Genomic DNA, 19,883 nt, shown 5'->3' on the forward strand with positions numbered 1-19,883 from the left:
GGAATGGCTGAAACTTTATATTATATCGAGGCTGGCTTCGTCTGATTTTCCATAGACAGGTGAATCAGGGATAATGGCGCATGGAGAGAAAAGTGCAGCTGGGACCACAATAAGATGAGCCATGACTTCATTTACTGGTGGAGTAGTGTCAAATGGCCAAATGCCCCTCTCGTGTCCCTCAGTCCTATATTCTAATGTTCGAATCAGCCCTTCAGACCTGCGATACAGGGGAAGATAGAGGCCACTCCGATGGTTAGGTGTAGTTTTGGAAATGTAATTGGAAAATCCAGGCTGGATCAGGAAGTGGCCCTTACCCCCAATCCCTGTTTCCAGGCTTCTTATCTCTTTCACTTCTTCTCCAGATTTAACTCATGTCCGAGACTCAGATTCGCTGTGAATACAGCCTCCATACCCCACCCAGGGTTAACTCAAACAAATCCTCTGCTTATTCTGGATCAGTGGTGATGGAAGAGCACAGCAATTCAGGCAGCATCCGAGAACAGGCGGAATCGACGTTCCGGGCAAAAGCCCTTCATCAGGAATAAAGGCAGAGAGCCTAAAGCGTGGAGAGAAAAGCTAGAGGAGGGAGGGGGTGGGGAGAAAGTAGCACAGAGTACAATAGGTCAGTGGGGAGGGGATGAAGGTGATAGGTCAGGGAGGAGAGGGTGGAGTGGATAGGTGGAAAAGGAGCTGGGCAGGTCGGACAAGTCTGGACAAGTCAAGGGGACAGTGTTGAACTGGAGGTTAGAAACTAGGATGAGGTGGGGGAAGGGGAAATGAGGAAGCTGTTGAAGTCCACGTTGATGCCCTGGGGTTGAAGTGTTCCGAGGCGGAAGATGAGGCGTTCTTCTTCCATGCGTCTGGTGGTGAGGGAGCGGCGGTGGAGGAGGCCCAGCACCTCCATATCCTCGGCAGAGTGGGAGGAGGAGTTGAAATGTTGGGCCACGGGGCGGTTGTTTGATTGGTGCGGGTGTCTCGGAGATGTTCCCTAAAGCGCTCTGCTAGGAGGCGCCCAGTCTCCCCAATGTAGAGGAGACCGCATCGGGAGCAACGGATACAATAAATGATGTTAGTAGGTTTGCAGGTAAAACTTTGATGGATGTGGAAGGCTCCTTTAGGGCCTTGGATGGAGGTGAGGGAGGAGGTGTGGGCACAGGTTTTACAGTTCCTGCGGTGGCAGGGGCAAGTGCCAGGATGGGAGGGTGGGTCGTAGGGGGGCGTGGACCTGACCAGGTAGTCACGGAGGGAAAGGTCTTTGTGGAAGGCGGAGAGGGGTGGGGAGGGAAACATATCCATGGTGGTAGGGTCTGTTTGGAGGTGGCGGAAATGTCGGCGCATGATTTGGTTTATGCGAAGGTTGGTAGGGTGGAAGATGAGCACCAGGGGCGTCCTGTCCTTGTTGCGATTGGAGGAGTTGGGTCTGAGGGCGGAGGTGTGGGATGTGGACGAGATGCGTTGGAGGGCATCTTTAACCACATGGGAAGGGAAATTGCGGTCTCGAAAGAAGGAGGTCATCTGGTGTGTTCTGTGGTGGAACTGGTCCTCCTGGGAGCAGATACGGCGGAGGCGGAGTAATTGGGAATACGGGATGGCATTTTTGCAAGAGACAGGGTGGAAAGAGGTGTAATCCAGGTAGCTGTGGGAGTCGGTGGGTTTGTAGAAAATGTCAGTGTCAAGTCGGTCGTCACTGATGGAGATGGAGAGGTCCAGGAAGGGGAGGGAGGTGTCAGAGATGGTCCAGGTAAATTTAAGGTCAGGGTGGAATGTGTTGGTGAAGTTGATGAATTGCTCAAACTCCTCGCGGGAGCACGAGGTGGCGCCAATGCTGTCATCAATGTAGCGGAGGAAGAGGTGGGGAGTGTGCCGGTGTAATTACAGAAGATCAACTGCTCTACGTAGCCAACAAAGAGACAGGCATAGCTGGGGTCCATACGTGTGCCCATGGCTACCCTTTTGGTCTGGAGGAAGTGGGAGGATTCAAAGGAGAAATTGTTCAGGGTGAGGACCAGTTCGGCCAAACGAATGAGAGTGTCGGTGGAAGGGTACTGTTGGCTACGTCTGGAGAAGAAAAAATGGAGGGCTTGGAGGCCCTGGTCATGGCGGATGGAGGTGTAGAGGGATTGGATATCCATGGTGAAGATGAGGCGTTGGGGGCCGGGGAAACGGAAGTCTTGGAGGAGGTGGAGGGCGTGGGTGGTGTCTCGAACGTATGTGGGGAGTTCCTCTGCTTATCCGAATGTAGCATTACACAACACAACTTCCAGGAAAATAATCATTTACTTTCCAAAAGCATAAAATGTGAATTAATAAATAGGAACAACAGTAGGCTATTCGGCCCCTCAAGCTTGTCCTGTCATTTAATATAAACATGGCTGATCTACTCCAGGGCTCGACTCCACTTTCTTGTCGACTCCTTGAGGAGAGTGAATTAGGGATATACCCGCTGGGTGTTTGTCTCGTCCAAATTTGTTGTCCCTCCACACCTTTTCGGGTCAGGGAATTCCAGACATTCACTACCTTCTGAGAGAAGACATCACTTTGCTTCTCAGACTGAAATCGATCTTCCATGTTCGGTGTCTATGTCCTCAAGTTCGAGACTCCACCCAGGAATGGTAACAACTTCTCAACATCTACAGTGTCAACCCGTCTCTGTGTCTTGTATTTTTCAGCAGTATCACTCCTCATTAATTTAACCTCCAATGAATAATCGCCGTACCATTTTAGAGATTCTCAATAACACAAACCTTTCGTCATAGGAACCCGTCTTTTGAACCAACCCAGTTACTTGCTGCACCAGCATGCTGACTTTATGTTTCATACACAGGAACACTTCACTCCCTTTGTACTGCTCCTTTTCTGGACGTCCTCTCCATTAAATAATAGCCTGCCTTTGGTTCTCAGTGTCATCCACAAATTCGGATGTATGTTGCACTCAACTCCCTCTTTCAGGCTATCAGTATAGATTGTAAATAACTGATGCCAGCGGACTCATAGCTGTGGTACTCCAGCAGATACACCTTTATCATGAAGATCCATTAATCCTGACTCTCCGATTTCGATGTGCGAACCTATCATCATCCCACGTTAATACATTCTCCATCATCCTACGACCTTCTGTCTTGTGTAAGAACTGTTATTTCGTAATACCTTGAAGAAAATCTCTGGAAAGCCTGGCGTCTACCAGATCCCTTTTATCAAGTCTGCTTGTTACATTCTCAGGCATCTCTAGAAATACATTGTATAATTTTACAGGGCAAAGTATAATTTCCCTTTCACAAACCCACACTGATTCTGCGTGAAGCTATTCGAAATGTCCAAGCTGGCCAAGTTTTCCAAATTAAGCTCGTCCTACCTGCTTTCATTTGGCTCATATGCCTCGAAATGTTTCCCATTCATATATTTGTCCAAATGAGTATTAAATGTTGTACCTATACTGGCATCTACCACACTTCCTGTGACAGCTCATTCCATACCCAACTACCCTCTGTGTAAAAATGTTGCCCCTTCGTTCCTTTTTAATCTTTCCTCTTTCACCTTAAACCTATGCCTTCTCTGGCTGAACTCCCCCACGCCGTTGGAAAGATCTTGGCTATTCACCCTGTCCATATCTCTCATGATTTTAGAAACTTTTACAATGTCACCACCCAACCGCCTACACTCCATCTGATACTAATTTCAAGAACAAGCATTTAAAGATAAGTACTGCAAATTTGAAACAATATTAAACAAAAGAAGAAAACAATACTCAGCCCAAACTTCATACGGTAATTTGATTTTCTCCATATTACAATACTAAGGCAGCATGAAATGCTTACTCGGGCCAATAAGAAGTCAAACACCTGATATCCTTTGTCTAAAGGGGGCGATGATCTCGACAGAGAAAACATATTTATGGCCAGGTCTATATAATGCCATATAGTCAACATTCTCCCTCTTGGCCTCCCTATGACCTTGAGTGGTTGTGTCTTCTTTATCTTGCACTCAATAAAGAGAACCCCTTTTCCCCATTCACACCTTAAATTAAACACATTTTACATCATCCACTCGTTCACCAGTGCTAAAAGCCAGTTTATCTTGGCCACACCCTCTTCGCCCTGTCACCCATCCCCCACCTCTGACAAGGGATTAAAAATCCGAGTTTCCGATCCTTTTCAGTTCTGAAGAAGTGTCACACGGGGCTTGAAATGCTAACGCTGTTTCTCTGTCTCTGCAGATGCTGACAGACCTGGTGAGTTTCTCCAGAAACGAATAGGCAGAGAACAATTTTTTACTAAAACAAATATTATGGATACTGGAAATAAAAATACAAAAAATGCTGGAGAAACTGGGAGCTTTGTAAAGGGTCACTGGACCTGAAACTTTAACTCTGCATTCACTCCAGAAGATGTTGCAACATTTTCAGTAATTTCTTGAGCAATTTCTGATTTTGGACAATTTCCAAAGAAGGATGTCAAAGATGCTCAAACATCCTGTCCAACATGGAGCGCCGTACACTGGGAACTGAACAATAACGCATGGTGAACAAGTTCCTTGACTCTGAAACTGCATAAGACTGACATCACTGACACTACAGAGCTTTTAATCATGGTCAGAGAAAAAAACAGAGTGAAACATGTTCACTTCAAATACAGAAGTTGACATTGTGGAAAAGGAACGATCTAGATTATTACCTTATTGGATTGAGTTAAAGTAACAAATTGGAGGTGTGACACCAGGGAGGTGCCCTCAGCAGAATGGAAATATGAACATGGAAGTGTGACCGCATCAGAAACCAGGTTAGGTCGCTGAATACAGGGCTGATGCCAAGGTCGGATTCACGTGCACCTAAACCTGTTGACAACCCATTAAAGCTACCACACGTGACTGGTTGTATTCCAAACAGCAGAATTAAATTCTGATGGAGAGGGGGAAATGATCCCAAGACTAACAGATCGGATCTAAGCTCTATCGTCCTGCTAAATCCAAGCATAAATGTCGATGCTGAAAATGTGTTGCTGGAACAGCGCAGCAGGTCAGGCAGCATCCAGGGAACAGGAGAATCGAGGTTTCGGGCATAAGCCCTTGTTCAGGAATGTCGATGGACTATTAAACAATTTACTGGAGGAGAGGACTCCACAAATATCCTCATCCTAAATATCTGAACAATTCTGTGCATCAGTGACAAAGTCGTCAAGGTTGTGGTGTCTGCATTATCCTCAGCCAGAAGTGTTGAGTGGATGATCCAACTCACACTCACCATGATGCTCACAGAATCACAGATGCCAGTCTTCTAGCAATTCGATTTGCTGTACGTGACATGAAATAACAGCTGAAAACAATAGATACGACAAAGGCAATGGGCCCTGACACCATTCCTGCAGTAGGGCTGAAGACTTGTGCTGCACAACAAGCCGTGTCTCTGGGAAAGCTGTTTCATTCCACATCCAGCTCTGACATCTCCCTGCCAATGTGGAAAATTACTCAGCTTTGTCCAGTCCCCGAAGAGGAGAATAATTACAATCTGACCAATTACCACCTCGAAGTCCCATCATGATAGTCAAATTGGTGGGAATTCATTTTGACAGAACTGTCAAGTAGCACCTAAATAATCAGGTCAGTGTGATTTCTTATAGTTCCCTATGTGGAGATGATGTTGTTGTGGAAATATTATTGGATTAGTAATCCAGACCAGCACAATGCTCTGGCAGCTGATGGAAGTTAAAAACTATTAATAAAATATCGTGTCCGAAAATCTGGTGTCAGTAATAGTGATCTTGTGTCCAATGTTGATTGTAAACATTGATCTCCTTCCCCAATGTACTTTCAGGAAGTGAATCTCCTGTGCTTCCCTGGTCTGGCCTAAAAGTGACTCCAGACGCACAGACATGTGATCAACTCTTCAATGGTCTCTGAATCGGCCAAGCAAGACACTTAATTGTATCAAACAGCTCTGAGGTCGAAAAGGATAAAACCGGACAGAACACCTGGCACCAGCCTCGTTATTAAAAAATGGAGTGGGAAACACATTCCTGTTGACCCTGCAGAGGCCTCCTGTCTAACATCTGAGAGCTTGTGACAACATTTATAGAGCTTTCCCACAGACTGCACACAAACATCGGGAAAGGAGGAGGTCATTCAATACGTTGAGCTTTCCTCATGCTAGTTCATGGCCGAACATCTCCTCAATGCAGTTTTCCCCATACAATGTTCATATCCCATAATATGTTTAAACATTGTGAAATATAAAACGAGAACTGATGTAGTGCTTTTGGCCCATCAAGTTTGCTTCTCTATTCAATATACACGCGGTTCTTTGACAACGCTTGTGTATTAAATACGATTTGACTGTTTTCTATGAAGTGAACTATCATCCCTGCTTCCAATCTGTCTCACACTGTCAGAGTTTGATATATTTCCTCGGGCTGGTGAGGCCAGAAACAGGGCGATAATGGACTTGAACGTGTGGCTGGGGAACTGGCGCAGGAAGCAAGGATTTAAATTCTTGCATCACTGGGGTATGTTTTGTGGTAAGCAGAAATTATACAAGAGAGACGGCTTGCGTCTTAATAAGTTGGGGGACCAACATTCTGGCAGGTAGGTTTGCTACTGCAACACAACTGCGTTTAAACTAAGTAGCGGGGGTTGGGGTGGGGTGGGAACAAACTGGATGTTTAAGAAGGAAATTGAAGGGAAAGTTAGAACAAGGGAAGTCAAGAAAGACAACTGTGTCAATGAGGCAGAAAACTCAAAAAGGGATCATGCTGTCAGGTTGAGTGAAATGGGAGTGTTTGGGGAGGGTCAGGACAGTAACAAACTAAACGTACCATATATATGAATGCACAAAGCATTAGAAATAAGATGGATGAGCTTAAGGCTCTTTTGGAAATTGCCAGCTACGATATTGTGGGGATAATTGAGACGTGGCTTCAAGTGGACAGTGCCTGGGAAATGAATATTCAAGGCTACACGTGCTATCATTAAGGACAGACTGACGGGCAGAGGGGATGGGGTGGCCATGTTGGTAAGGAATGATATTCATTCCCTTGCGGGGGGACCGAGAATCAGGCGATGTAGAATCAGTATGGATAGAGCCTAGAAATTCTAAGGGTAAAACGATCCTCATGGGAGTTATCTACAGGCCCCCAAACAGTAGTCTGGATGTCGGATGTAAGTTAAATCAGGAGCTGAAATTCGCCCGTCGCAAAGATGTTACTACAGTTGTTATGGGAGATTTCAACATGCAGGTAGACTGGGAGAATCAGGATGGTATTGGACCTCAAGAAAGAGACTTTGTGGAGTGCCTCAGAGATGGATTCTGAGAACAGCTAGTGCTGGAGCCTACCAGGGAGAAGGCAATTCTGGATTTGGTATTGTGCAAAGAACCAGAATTGATGAGGGACCTCGAAGTGAAGGAGCCATTGGGAAGTCGTGACCATAATACAATAAGCTTCAATCTGCAATTTGAGAGGGAGAGGGTACAATCGGAAGTGACAATATTTCTGTTGAATAAAGGGAACTATGGAGCTATGAGGGAGGAGTTGGCCAAAGTTCAATGGTGCAATAACTTAGCAGGGATGACAGTGGAGGAACAATGGCGGATATTTCTGTGTATAATGCAGAGGTTGCAGGATCAGTTCATTCCAAAAAGGAAGAATGATCCTAGGAGGCGGCATGGGTCGCTGTGCCTGACGAGGGAAGTTAAGAAACATATAAAATTCAAAGAGAAAAAGTATAACATAGCAAAGATAAGTGGGAAAACTGAGGACTGGGAAGCTTTTAAAGAGCAACAGAGGATTACTAAGAAGGAAATACGCAGAGGAAAAATGAGGTACGAAGCTAAACTGGCCAATAATATAAAGGAGGATAGTAAAAGCTTTTTTAGGTATGTGCAAGGCAAAAAAATATGGTTAGGCATAAAATTGAGCCCTTGAAGACAGAAACAAGGGAATATATTACGGGAACAAAGAAATGGCCGAAGGATTAAATGGGTACTTTAAATCTGTGTTCACTGGGGAAGACACAAGCAATCTCCCTGAGGTAACGGTGGCTGAAGGACCTGAACTTAAGGGAATTTATATTTACTAGGATTTGGTGTTGGAGAGACTGTTAGGTCTGAATGTTGATAAGTCTCCAGGGCCTGATGGTCTACATCCCAAGGTACTGAAGGAGGTGGCTCGGGAAATCGTGAATGCGTTGGTGATGATTTTCCAGAGTTCGATAGATTCAGGTTCGGTTCCTGAGGACTGGAAAGTGGCTAATGTTATACCACTTTTTAAGAAAGGTGGGAGAGAGAAAGCAGGAAATTATAAACCAGTTAGCCTGATCTCAGTGGTGGGAAAGATGCTGGAGTCTATTGTAAAGGATGAAATTACGGCCCATCAGGATAAGATTAACAGGATAGGACAGAGTCAGCATGGATTTATGAAGTGAAAATCATGCTTGACTAATCTTCTTGAATTTTTTGAGGATATAACTCTGAAGATGGACGAGGGAGATCCAGTAGATGTAGTGTAGCTGGACTTCCAGAAAGCTTTTGATAAAGTCCCACATAGGTGATTAGTGAGTAAAATTAGGGCGCTGATATTGGGAGCAAAGTACTAGATTGGATTGGAAATTGGTTGGCTAATAGGAAAGAAAGGGTAGTGATAAACGGCTCCATTTCGGAATGGCAGGCAGTGATCAGTGGGGTACTGCAGGGATCCGTGCTGGGACCGCAGCTTTTTACAATATATGCTAATAATATAGAAGATGGTATCAGCAATAACATTAGCAAATTTGCTGATGATACAAAGCTGGGTGGCAGGGTGAAATGTGATGAGGATGTTAGGAGATTACAGGGTGACCTGGACAAGTTAGGTGAGTGGGCAGATGCATGGAAGATGCAGTTTAATGTGGATAAATGTATGGTTATCCACTTTGGTGGCAAGAACAGGAAGGCAGATTACAACATCAATGGAATCAATTTAGGTAAAGGGGCAGTACAGAGAGATCTGGGTGTTCTTATACACCAGTCAATGAAGGCAAGCATGCAGGTACAGCATGTAGTGAAGAAGACTAATAGCATACTGGCCTTCATAACAAGAGGAATTGAGTATAGAAGCAAAGAGGCTGTACCGGGCCTGGTGCGACCACACCTGGAGTACTGTGTGCAGCTCTGGTCTCCAAATTTGATGAAAGACATTCTGGCTATTGAGGGAGTGCAGCGTAGGTCCACGAGGTCAATTCCTGGAATGGCGGGATTACCTTTCACTGAAAGACTTAAGCGACTGGGCTTGCATACCCTTGAGTTTCGAAGACTGAGAGGGGATCTGATTGAGACATATAAGATTATGAAAGGATTAGACACTCTGGCAGCAGGAAATATGTTTCCGCTGATGATTGAGTGCCGAACCAGAGGACACAGCTTAAAAATATGGGGTAGACCATTTAAGATAGAGATGAGGAGAAACCTCTTCATCCAGAGAGTGGCAGCTGTGTGGAATGCTCTGCCCAGAGGGCAGTGGAGGGCCATTCTCTGGATTCATTTAAGAAAGAGTTGGATTGAGCTCTCAAAGATAGTGGAATCAAGGATTATAGAGATAAGGCAGGAAGAGGATACTGATTAGGAATGATCAGCCATGATCATATTGAATGGCGTTGCAGGCTCGAAGGGCAGAATGGCCTACTCGTGCACCTATTGCCTATTGTCTATTGTCTATTGCTTATTGTCAATTGAAAGGTAATCTAATCGAGACTGTGATTGGTGAAATTCACTTTTTATGTTCCATTCTTATTGTGTTCTTTCTTTCTCTCTTTTCAGCATTGTCTGGGAAGTGGTGGTGCACTAAGGCTGCAGTATGTTTGAAAGAGTAGTTTGAAATTGCACGGTTAAGGTAAAAGGCAAGGAAAGTGTCATCTCGAACTGGCTCCGAGGTCAGAGCATCCTCACAATGTGATCTGTCATTCTCGGATTGTAATGCTACCTCCGGTTTTAGGGTGGAGAACATTCTTTGGGACTCTTATTCTGCAAAACAGACACAGTGACTGAAACTATGCTGCACGGTATGATGTGGAACACGGCCTGTTCAGCTTTGTGCATGTTCCCCATAGTCCGGGGTGTTTTGTGTTCCGTGTAAACGTGAAAGTTGTCCTGTTTCGAGCAATGGGTGAAATCATTTCACAAAGCAAGAATCGAAATTGCAGTAATGTCAAGCAGCTCATGGTAATTTGTCCAAATCGTCACCGAACATATATTCTCACACATACATTTGTAGCTGAAAAGAGTCTGAGAAGATATACTCAGTCTACCATTGATTTTTGTCTGGATCGATGGGCTATCATTATCTGCTGCAAAATTGACATTGTGCACGGGCACATCGCAGCAACTGTGCGATTCGGAGAGGTATCGTGGAACCCTTTTCATGTGATTTTGCATCTGATGCTATGCAGGAGCACCATTGGAAATGCAAAAAAATGGTGCGCCCGGCCGGCTGGCAGGGGGGGTCGAGTGGTCGATGGCGCTCGATCCCGGTTCTTCTCTCGAAAGGGGCTTGCGTTCGAATCTCACCACTGCCGTCTCTGCTGATCAACTCCAACGCTGTAGCTTGTTAAAGTGCTGTTTCGGTCCCCACTGTATATTGATGTTGAAAACAAAAGAAAAATGGGTTTGCTTCCCAGGGAATTAATTGTGGTGTGGGATCGTGCCAACTTGGGCTAGGTTCTTTACTCAGCGAGTTGTGAGTTCATGGAATGCTCTGCCAGTGGCAGTGGTGGACTCTCCCTCATTATGGGCATTTAAGCGGGCATTGGATAGGCATATGGAGGATAGTGGGCTAGTGTAGGTTAGGTGGGCTTGGATCGGCGCAACATCGAGGGCCAAAGGGCCTGTACTGCGCTGTATTGTTCTATGTTCTATGTTCTATATTTCAAAGTGTATCTGCAGTTATGATCGTGTTCGCCTCCCGCGCGGAAAATCGCAAACACCTCTGCCGTTCCAGGCAAGTTGAGCTTTTACTGGAACCGAATGGAGACTGTTATTTCCTCGCTGTTGTGAAACAAAGTCCTGCGGTGACTCGACTCGTCGTTATTTGGTTTTCTGGCTAACGAGAAAATCGTTCCAATGAATTTCGATGTCATATGTTATTGAATTTCTCCCATTTCCTTCATTTCCGTCCTGGAGACATCGGAAGGGAAATGTAATCTAATCGAGACCGTGATTGGTGAAATTCAATTTTTATGGCCAATTCTTATTATGTTCTTTCTTTCTCTCTTTACAGCATTGTCTGGGAAGTGGTGGTGCACTCAGGCTGCAGTATGTTTGAAAGAGTAGTTTGAAATTGCCCTGTTGTTAGTTGTGAGATTACTTTATGACTCATGCCCTCGGACTGTCTCACATTTCGCATTCATGCATCTCTGTGTCTGAAAATGCATGAGGTATGCCAGTTTTGTTTGTGTTCCGTGTTAAATGCTTTCTGTTTTGCGATTCGCTCAATACATTTCGATTTAACAGGGTTTCTGAGGTAACTTCCAGCAGCCAAAATCCTCAGCTGAGGATCTGGGAAAATTTCACAGATTATGGTCAGTCGGAGCTAAAGTAAGGAAGTCGTTCGTTTCTGCAGTGTTTCACAATACTACCTTACCCGTGGCACAATTATTTAGTTTCTGAACATAGTAACAGAAGTCAAAAGGTAATTACCTCACACCACACCCACTCTGGAAGAGGTGCTAACTGCATTTGAGTGCTTTTTGTTCTCGGTGTGAAGAGCTCTCAAGCCTAAGTCACCTTCACGTCTCTGGCTGCTGAGTGAATCACAAAGAAGGAATTTCACCAGAGCTGCAACTGCCTCACTTCTCCACTCGCCCACTTGCGAGTGATTGTGCCACAGACTGCGACGGCAAACTCCGCTAAAGAGTAATCCATTAAAGCCGGTGCAAGCAACACGACGTTATTGGGGTACACCACGTAGAAACAGATACTTCGGTGTATCTCGTCCCTGCTCACCACATAGCCAAAATTAAACAAGTCCCGTTCCCCAGCATTTGGCCCCAATCCCTCTAAACTCATCCTGTCCAGAATCTCATCCGATTAACTTTACAATTTTCTGAGTGTAATAGCCTCCTCCACTTCCTCTGGTAGCTCATTCCAAACACTCACAACCTTCTGTGTGGGAAATGTTCCTCAGATCCTTTGTCAATTTCAGCCCACTCACCTTAAAGCTATGCTCTCGAGTTTTCAACTCACACTAACTTGGGTAAAACACGTAAATACTCAGTTTACCACCCTTCCCTAAGATCATGTCGCAGCCGTTACGCTGCAGGGAAAGTCGTCCCAGCCAATTCCACCTCGCTCTACGGTCCAAACATTGACGACATCCGTGTCAATATTTTGTCATCAATTTCACGTGTCTTTTTATTTTTACGTTTTCAAGATGTCAATTATGCTGGACAACAACGAGCTATTGGAAACAGAAAGGTGAAACGAAGAATGGCTTCAACTTTCAGTGCTGGATGCCACTGAACTGCTACACAGGCAGCGTCGGCTTGTTTCTGTAGTGTAGTGGTCATTACGTTCGCCTCGAACGCGAAAGGTTCCCCTGTTCGAAACTGGGCAGAAACTGCTTCGTTCTTCAACTGCAGCCTTTTCCATGGGCAAGAATGGAGCTTACTTTCCCATCTGCCAACCTGCCTTCGAATTTGCTGGAACAAGTCTGCTCTCGTAGTGAAATGTAATGCAATTCCATTTAATTACAGTGCAAAGCATTGTAAAGCTTTTCTCCAACCTGGTTCTGATCATATGCCATTCTGTTTGAGAGTATAGTTACCGCCTTCTGATCCTTCCACGAAAAGCAGTACCGCATTTGCATTCCTTGCGCAGGCGGCCCGGTTAAAAGACAGGGAAGAAGCTGATGCGCTGGTGTCACAGCGCACCACGAATTCCTGAACTTGTCTGTCTGTCAAATGTACCCCAAAGTCGTCTCTGAAAGACCTCATTTGGAAGCTGTCTGTCGTTATTCAACGTGCGAGAATTGGCACCAGATATCCTGAATCATGTTTTGGAGCAGTTCGCACGTTAGTGGCTCATTCAATCAGCAACAGCAATGAAAGAAATTTCACTCTCAGAGGAACCTTTGGACCTGTGCTTTCATAGCGCCGCTAGTATTAAGGTGCGCCCCGAGATCTAAGCCATTTTGGAACTGAAACGGAGAAATCGACAGAGAGGCTACAGAATGGCATCGCATCCATTTGGTTTTCTTTAAATCACTGACGAGCAGCAAAATGTACACGGGGAGGGCGAGTGGAGAAGTGAGGCAGTTGCAGCTCTGGTGAAATTCCTTCTTTGTGATTCACTCAGCAGCCAGAGACGTGAAGGTGACTCAGGCTTGAGACCTCTTCACATCGAGAAAAAAAAGCACTCAAGGGCAGTTAGCACCTCTTCCGGAGTGGGTGTGGGGTGAGGTAATTACCTTTTGACTTCTGTTACTATGTTCAGAAACTGCCTTTTAGATTGAGGTGAACAGAAACTGCATTTCTAATAATCACCAGGGAATTTAGCAAAATTTATTGAGTCGCTTCTCGTCGATTCCCACCCAGGTTTCCAACTCAGTTGGTATCCATGTGGATCATGAGGAGAAAGTGAGGTCTGCAGATGCTGGAGATCAGAGCCGACAATGTGTTGCTGGAAAAGCGCAGCAGGTCAGGCAGCATCCAGGGAACAGGAAAATCGACGTTTCGGACATAAGCCCGTCTTCAGGAATGAGGGAAGTTTGTCCAGCAGGCTAAGATAAAAGGTATGGAGGAGAGACTTGGGGAGGGGCGTCGGAAATGTGATAGGTGGAAAGAGGTCAAGGTGAGGGTGATAGGTCAGACTGGGGTGGGGGCGGAGAGGTCGGGAAGAAGATTGCAGGTTAGGAAGACGGTGCTGAATTCGAAGGATTTGACTGAGACAAGGTGGGGGGAGGGGAAATGAGGAAACTGGTGAAATCCGAGTTCATCCCTTGTGTTTGGAGGGTTCCTAAGCGGAAGATGAGGCGCTCTTCCTCCAACCGTCGTTTTGTTGTGGTCTGGCGATGGAGGAGTCCAAAGACCTGCATATCCTTGGTGGAGTGGGAGGGGGAATTGAAATGTTGAGCCACAGGGTGGTTGGGTTGGTTGGTCAGGGTGTCCCAGAGGTGTTCTCTGAAACGCTCCGCAAGTAGCCGGCCTGTCTCCCCAATATAGCGGAGGCCACATCGGGTGCAGAGGATGCAATAGATGATGTGTGTGGATGTGCAGGTGAATCTGTGGCGGATATGGAAGTTTACTTTGGGGCCTTGGAGGGAGGTGAGGGGGGAGGTGTGGGCGCAAGTCTTGCACCTCCTGCAGTTGTAGGGGAAGGTGCCGGGAGTGGAGGTTGGGTTGGTGGGGGGTGTGGATCTGACAACGGAGTCACGAAGGGAGTGGTCTTTACGGAATGCTGATAGGGGAGTGGAGGGAAATAGATCCTTGGTGGTGGGGTCCGTTTGGAGGTGGCGGAAATGACGGCGGATGATGCGCTGTACATGGAGATTGGTGGGGTGGTAGGTGAGGACCAGTGGGGTTCTGTCCTGGTGGCGGTTGGAGGGGCGGGGCTCAAGGGCGGAGGGGCGGGAAGTGGAAGAGATGCGGTGAAGGGCATCGTCGACCACGTCGGGGGGGAAATTGCGGTCCTTGAGGAAGGAGGCCATCTGGGTTGTGCGTTTTTGGAACTGGTCCTCCTGGGAGCAGATGCGGTGGAGTCGAAGGAATTGGGAGAATGGGATGGCGTTTTTACAGGGGGCAGGATGGGAGGATGTGTAGTAAAAGTAGTTGTGGAAGTCGGTCGGTTTGTAGTAGATGTCCGTGTTGATTCGGTCGCCTGAGATAGAAATAGAAAGAGGAGAAAGTGAGTTCTGCAGATGCTGGAGATCAGAGCTGAAAATGTGTTGCTGGAAAAGCGCAGCAGGACAGGCAGCATCCAGGGAACAGGAGAATCGACGTTTCGGGCATAAGCCTGAAGAAGGGCTTATGCACGAAACGTCGATTCTCCTGTTCCCTGGATGCTGCCTGACCTGCTGCGCTATTCCAGCAACACATTTTAAGCATAGAAATAGAAATGTCGAGGAAGGGGAGGGAGGAATCTGAGACTGTCCAGGTGAATTTGAGGTCGGGGTGGAAGGTGTTGGTGAAGTGGATGAACTGTTCAAACTCCTTGTGGGAGCACGAGGCGGCGCTGATACGGTCATCGATGTAGCGGAGGAAAAGGTGGGGGGTGGGGCCAGTGTAGTTGCGGAAGATGGATTGTTCCACATATCCTACGAAGAGGCAGGCATAGCTGGGGCCCATGCTACTCCTTTCGTTTGGAGGAAGTGAGAGGATTGGAAAGAGAAGTTGTTCAGGGTGAGGACCAGTTCAGTCAGTCGAAGGAGGGTGTCAGTCGAAGGGTACTGGTCGGTACGGCGGTAAAGAAAGAAGCGGAGGGCTTTGAGTCCTTCGTGATGGGTGATGGAGGTGTCCAGGGACTGGATGTCCATGGTGAAAATAAGGCGTTGGGGACCGGGGAAGCGAAAATCATGGAGCAGGTGGAGGGCATGGGTGGTGACCCGAACGTAGGTGGGGAGTTCTTGGACTAAGGGGGACAGGACGGTGTTAAGGTATGCGGAGACGATTTCGGTGGGGCAGGACCCAGCGGAGACAATGGGTCGGCCGGGGCAGTCAGGTTTGTGGATTTTGGGCAGGAGGTAGAAGCGGGAGGTGCGGGGTTGTGGGACTATGAGGTTGGAGGCGGTGGATAGGGGATCCCCCGAGGTGATGAGGTTATGGGCGGTCTGGGAGATGATGGTTTGGTGGTGGGGGGTGGGGTCATGGTCAAGGGGGCAGTAGGAGGAGGTATCTGCGAGCTGGCATTTGGCCTCAGCGGTGTAGAGGTCGGTGCGCCAAACTACTACCGCGCCTCCCTTTCTGCTGGTTTGAGTGAGGTCTCCCACATCCTTGCCTAAATTTTGTCATCAATTTCACGTTTTTTTTTAACTTTTTCGAGATATCAATTACAACAATGAGCTATTGGAAGCAGAAAGGTGAAGTGCAGAATGGCTGCGAATTTCAGTGCTGGACGCAACTCAGCTGCAGCAGCACTGCTCCGGGCTTGTTTCTGAAGTGTCGGGGTGACCGCGCTGGCCTTATACATGAACAGTCGCCAGTTTGAATCTTGGCCAAAACTACCTTGTTCTCCAACCGCAGCCTTTTACATGGACAAGAACAGAACTTTCTTGCTTGCTTTCCCATCTGCAAACCTGACTTCGAATTTGCTCCAGCTTTCTCCCCCATCGCCTTCACACCCTGCCTTCTGCCGAACACATTCTCTCCCCTCGCCTTCTCCCCGCCCTCTCCACCCTTGCCTTCTATTCCCCTCATCTTCTCTCCCCTCACCTTCTACCCCCTCGCCTTCTCCCACACCTTCTCTCCCCTGCCTTCTTACCCCACCTTCTCCCCCGCATTCCCCACCCTTACATTCTCTCCCTCGCCTTCACCCCGCCTTCCCTCCCCACATTCTCTCCCTTGCCTTCTACCCTCCACCTTCTCTCCCTCGCCTACTCTCCCTCGCCTTCTTCCCCGACTTGTCTCCCTGCCTTCTCTCCCCAGCATTCTCTGCCCTTGTGTTCTCTACCCTTGTGATCTCCCCCGCCTTCTCTCCCCTGTTCTCCCCTTCTTTCTCTCCCGTCACCTTCTCTCCCCCGCATTCTCCAACCTCGTCATCTGCCCCTCGCCTTCTCCCCTCCGCACTCCCCAACCTCGCCTTTTCCCCGCCTTTCCCCTCCACCTTCGCCTTCTTCCCCCTCGCCTTCTCTCCCTCGCCTTCACCCTCGCATTCTCCACGCTCGCCTTCTCCATCCTCGCATTCTTCCCCACCTTCTCCCCCTTCGTCTTCTCTCCCCGCCTTCTCTACCCTCGCCTTCTGCCCCGCCTTCTCAACCAAACCTTCCCCCCGCCTTTGCCACCCTCGCCTTCTCACGCCGCCTTCTCTCCACCACCTTCTCCACCCTTGCCTTCGCTCCCCTCGCCATCACTCCCCTCGTCTTCACGCCCTCAACTTAAACCTGCTCGCCTTCACCCTACCCCGCCTTCACCGCCCCTCGCCTTCACACCCCCTTATTTACGCACCCACTTGCCTTCAACCCACTCTCGCCTACACCCACCTTTGCCTTAATCCCCAAAGCCTTCAACCTCCTTGCCTTCACCACCTCACCATGTCCCCCTTGCCTTCTCGCTCCTCGCCTTCTCCCCGACTTTCTCTCCCCTCGCCTTCTCTCCCCTCGCCTTCTCTCGCCCGCCTTCTCTCCTCTGCCTTCTCTCCCCCTCGTCTTCACCCTTCCACACCTTCACCACCTTCGCCTTCACCCGCCCCTGCCTTCAGCCCACTCGCCTCTTCTCTCCCCTGCCTTCACACCATTCACCTTCTCCCCCACCTTTTCCCCCACCTTCTCTCCCCGCCTTCTCTCCCCACATTCTCTCCCCTCGCCTTTACTCCCACCCTCTCCATCCGCCAAGTCCACCCTCGACTTCTCCACCACCACCTTCTCCCCTGATTTCTCTCCCCACCTTCTCCGCCTACGCCTTCTCTCCCACTCTCTCCACCCACCTTCCCAACCCTTGCCTTCTCCACGACCACCTTCTCCCCCTGACTTCTCCCCGCCTTCACTCCCCTCGCCCTCTCTCCACACCTTCTCACCCCCGCCTTCTCCACATTCGCCTTCTCTCCCCGCCTTCACCACCCACGCCTTCTGCCCCTTTGCCTTCTCTCCCCTCGCATTCTCCCCTAACCTTCTCTCCCCCTCGTCTTCACCCTCCCTCACCTTCACCACCCTTGCCTTCACCCCTTCGCCCTCACCATCCTCTCGCCAGTACACACCCCGTCTACTTCACCGTCCCCTGCATTCACCCCACTCGACCTTTCTCCCCGCCTTCTCCCCACCTTCTGTTCCCACCTTCTACCCCGCATTCTCCACCCTCGCCTTCTCCCCCACTCTCTCCACCCGCCTACTCCACCCCCGCCTTCTCCCCCTGACCTTTCTCCTCACCTTCTCTACCCTGTCTTCTCTCTCCCGCCTTCTCCCCGCCTTCTCCCCCTCGGCTTCACCACCCGCTTTCCCCCGCCTTCTCTCCCCCGCATTCTCCACCCTCGCCCTATCCCTCTCAGCTTCACCCCAGCTTTACCCCCGCCTTTTCTGCCCCGCGTTCTCCACCCTTGCCTTAACCTCGTCCTTCTCTCCCCTCACTTTCACTCCCCGCCTTCACCCCCCTGCCTTCTCTGCCGCCTTCTCCCCTGCTTTCTGCCCCGGCCATCTTTTCCCGCCTTCACCCCTCAACTTCTCCCCCGCCTTCTCTCCCTCGCATACTCCACCCTCGCCTTCTCTCCCTGCCTTCCCGAGTCTTCTCCACCCTCGCCTTCTCCACCGCCTTCTCCACACTCGCCTTCTCCACCCTCGCCTTCTCCACACTCGCTTTCTCCCCACCTTCTCCCCGCCTTCTCTCACCGCCTTCTCTACCCTCGCCTTCTCACCCCGCCTTCACCGCCACATTCTCACCCCTGCCTTCTCCACCCTCGCCTTCTCTCCCCGCCTTCTGTTGCCCGCCTTCCCACCCTCACCATCACTCCCCTCGCCTTCACCTCCCTCGTCTTCAAGCACCTTGCCTTCACACCTCCTCACCCTCACCCACTCGCCTTCACCCCCTCACCTTCACTCACTCTCGCCTTTACTCCCCCTCGCATTCACCGCCCCTCGACGTCACCCACTCACCTTCACACCTCTTGCCTTCACCCCTCACCTTCAAATCCCCTCGCAATCACCCACGTCGCCTTCAACCCCTCGTCTTCAGCCCCTTGCCTTCTCCCCTTTGCCTTCTCTCCCCTCGCCTTCTCCCTAACCTTCTCTGCCCTTGCCTTCTCTGCCCTCGCCTTCTCTCGCCTGCCTTCTCTCCCCTGCTTTCTCTCCCCCTCGTCTTCACCCTCTCCCGCCTTCACCACCCTTGCCTTCAGCCCCTCACTCTCACCGTCCTCTTACCTTAACACACCCCCTTGCCTTCACCGTCCTGCGCCTTCACACCCATCGCCTTCTCACTCCCCTGCCTTTATCCCCCTCGCATTCACCACCCTCATCCACTCTCCCTGCCTTCTCCCCCCGCCTTCTCCCCCACCTTCTCCCCCTCGCCTTCTCTCCCTCGCCTTCTCCACCCTCGCCTTCTCCACCCTCGCCTTCTCCCCGCCTTCTCCACACTTGCCTTCTCACCCCAGCTACTCTCCCGCCTTATCTCCCCGCCTTCTCCACCCTCGCCTTCTCTCCCTACCTTTTTTTCCCCGCCTTCTCTCCCCACCTTCTCCCCCTTGCCTTCTCTCCCTCGCCTTCTCCCCCACTTCTCCACTCTCGCCTTCTTGCCCCGCCTTCTCTACCTCGCCTTCGCCAGCCCCTCCTTCTCTCCCCTCACATTCACTCCCTGACTTCACCCCCGCCTCGTCCCCCATATTCTCCCACTGCCTTCTCTCCCTCGCCTTCTCTCCCTTGCATTCTCTCCCCACCTTCTCCCCTTGCCTTCTCTCCCTCGCCTTCTCCACCCTCGCCTTCTCCCCCACTTCTCCACTCTCGCCTTCTTGCCCCGCCTTCTCTACCCCGCCTTCGCCACCTCCTCCTTCTCTCCCCTCACCTTCACTCCCCGACTTCACCCCCACCTTGTCCGCCACCTTCTCCCCCTGCCTTCACCTCCCTGCCTTCTCTGCCCGCCTTCACCCCTCGACTTCTCCCCCGCCTTCTCTCCCTCACCTTCTCTCTCTTGCATGCTCTCCCAACCTTATCCACCCTCGCGTTCTCCACCCTTGCCTTTTCTCCCCGCCTTCTCTCCGCCTTCTCCACCCTCGCCTTCTCCACCCTCGCCTTCTT

Source organism: Chiloscyllium plagiosum, unplaced genomic scaffold (assembly GCF_037043375.1).
Source record: "Chiloscyllium plagiosum isolate Xiang-an unplaced genomic scaffold, Cpla_swu_hap1 HiC_scaffold_42, whole genome shotgun sequence".
In the NCBI taxonomy this organism is placed as follows: Eukaryota; Metazoa; Chordata; class Chondrichthyes; order Orectolobiformes; family Hemiscylliidae; genus Chiloscyllium; species Chiloscyllium plagiosum.